Source organism: Lipotes vexillifer, unplaced genomic scaffold (genome assembly GCF_000442215.2).
Source record: "Lipotes vexillifer unplaced genomic scaffold, Lipotes_vexillifer_v1.1 scaffold1673, whole genome shotgun sequence".
Classification (NCBI taxonomy): domain Eukaryota; kingdom Metazoa; phylum Chordata; class Mammalia; order Artiodactyla; family Lipotidae; genus Lipotes; species Lipotes vexillifer.
This window is the reverse complement of record NW_006794774.1, coordinates 280,292-283,196: the sequence shown is the minus strand read 5'-3', so window position 1 is coordinate 283,196 and position 2,905 is coordinate 280,292.

The following is a 2,905-nucleotide window of genomic DNA, read 5'->3' as shown; positions in this document are numbered from 1 at the left end:
GCTGAACATGGGCTCATTATTTTGTGTCATTGTTTTGGAAAAAGGAATATCAAATGAGCATCAAAGTAACTTACAAAGAGGCATGCAGCTATTGATAGACTAGCAGAAGGAGTAGTTTTTCTCCAGGAGTGGTAGAGAATAGCCAAATTAAAATGGTAAGGAATGAACTGCTTGACTCCTAGAAGATACCTTCTCTCTCAAGACTCAAATCCTCAGCAACTTTTTTATGTGAATCCATAATGACATAACCCCCATCCCAAACAAGGTGGACATGCCCACTTTCTTTTCTATGCTCTAGGGTCTGTCTTTATCTATCTATCTATCTATCTATCTATCTGGGTGTCTATCTATTTGGTGCCTATCTAGATGTCATCTATCTGTCATCTACCTATCTATCTTCTATCTACCTATATTTAACTATCTACCTAGATATATTTCTAGAATCTCATATATAACACTTATCTTATATACAGGTACATCTATTCTAGACTCTATTTTTGTCATCTAATTGTTTTTAGGGTAAAACAAACAAAAAAGCCTTGCAAAATCAGGCCCCTGCCTGCCTCTCTAACCTTAATTTGCTGCTTTACCCTTTGCACTCTACTCTGAAGCCATACTTTACTTATTTAGGCTTCTCAAATGTACCATATTCTGTACTGCACCAGAGCTGTACAGTCCTCCCCACTCTTCATGGGAGCTATTCTAGTCAAACAGCTATTTTTGACTTCCCTCCATTTTTTTCTCCTTCCTCCCCATCTCACCCCTCATGAATTCCTATTTATCATAGAAATCTGCTTAAGAAAATTTATGAAAAAAGCTTTTGTCACATCTCACCCCACTTACACAAGATTAAGTCTCCTACAGTATTCTCCTTTATGTCATTTATCACATTTTAATCCCATGCTCAATGTCTGGTACCCATGGATTTGGATTTTAGGGGGATATGTTTGTTTCCTTCAGCCCTATCTCCCCAGTAACTCTTTAGTGCCTGACACATAGTGGTTCCCATTAAATATTTGTTGAATCAGTGAATAACTATGGCATGTTTTTTCTCAGCTGGGTACCTCTATTTTGTTTGGTTCCTCTGCTTTGAATGACCTTCTCCGACATTTTGTTTACTTGTTCTTTATGATCCAGCTTTGGCTTCTCTAAGACTTCTATAAGGATATATAAGACCCTTTAGCATATGAAGGGCTCCTAGAAGCGTTAATAGTTTTGAAGCCCAGTGTTTACCAAACTTATCTGAACACCACATTTTTGGTAACTATTTAGTGACATTTGGGGACTCAAGAGCCTAGACAGTGAATTAACCAGAGAATGCCTAGCCTGTTGGTTCCAGGAATTTTAAATGGTTGGAATATAAAGTTTTGCCCTTGAATTACCTTGTACTATCTCATCTGTGCTGTGCATGAGCCTGTCTTACTGTTCATGGCAACTCCATAGAATTCTACAGTTAGCAACTGACTTCATGCTAGTCTTGCTTCTTCTGAATTTCACTTTGTCTTCCTTGCTAGAATCTGGTGACTGCTGGAGAGCTGGCCACTGCTATATTCTGATTGAACAAGAATGGTGGGCAGATCTCCCTCTCTGCTTGAGGCCACCCTTGTGCCATTAAAGAGCGGGGCTTTGCTATGTCTGCAAGCAGTCCCAGGAGCTGGCTTAGCTGCGTGGGAACCAGCCAGTCTTCCTTCTCTCTTCTAGGAGAACAGCTGCAGGTACCCAAGCACTGGGCTGCTGACAGGCATGTTACCGTTTCTATTAGGAAAACATTTGACCCTTGTTTGTTACATAAACAAATTAAAACCTAAAGATCCCCATAGGGATAATCATCCATGGTGAAAACCATGTCTATAACTTATTGTCTTTATCTGTCTCCTACTGAGTTAATACTTCGTACTGTATGGCTCTAATTTTTTTTTTTTAATCGTTTACAGTGCTTTATAAAACACAGAAATTAAATCAACCGTCATTCCAACACCTAGCGACAATTACTACTAACAAATTTAGTGCCATTCCTTACTAAAATGCTTGTGTTTTTAAACATTTGCTGCACTGTATAATTTCACACTTTGCAAAATTCATTTAATCTCATTAGTACGTTCCCAATCATTCAGTAGTTTTTGAAATTGTTGATTTTAACAGGTACATAATATTCTACCCTAACATAATTTCTTTAATTTTTCCCGTTGTTAGTCATTTAAGTGATTTTTATATTTTGATTATTATTAAAAACCTGAAGTGAACACACTTATAGAAAACTGTTTGATGATATTTTGGGGCTAGATTCAAACAAGAAAAAATTGTTGTGTCAAAGGTTATGAATGGTTTTTGATATATAAACTTACAGATTTCCAAAATGTTTTAAAAACCAAACAAACAATACTGTATGACTGCTCTGTGTCCTACAATTGCATTTCCTCACCAAATACTTACTAAGCTCCTAATGTACATCTATGTGCTGGGCTGTGTTAACCCCCTGGGGTGGTCTGTGTTTCCCAAATAGCCTTCTACCTGCTGAGAAGCATCTGAGTGGTAGCCACACCTCCCTGCCCCTGGCACTAGGGGTCAACTCACTGCAGCCTCTGACTCAGCCACCATCACTCCTGTTGCCTGGAACCTCTGCCCTGCACTGGACCCCTCACTACCCTGCCTGCTACCTAGCCTTTCTTGGGCAGGGTTGCAAATCAGCCCTCAGGCTGAACTCCCCATTCATGTCACAGGACTGAGGGAACTGAGTCTGGGGCAGGCAGTTCGACTCCAAATTCCACTACACTGAGAAAGATGCATCGAACAAAACAATCAAGGTCTCTGTTCTAACAACGCCTAGAGCCTAATTCGGAAGGTATGTATAAAACAAAGGGACATATGAAGCAAGTAATAAAATAAAGAATAATGAAGATATAAT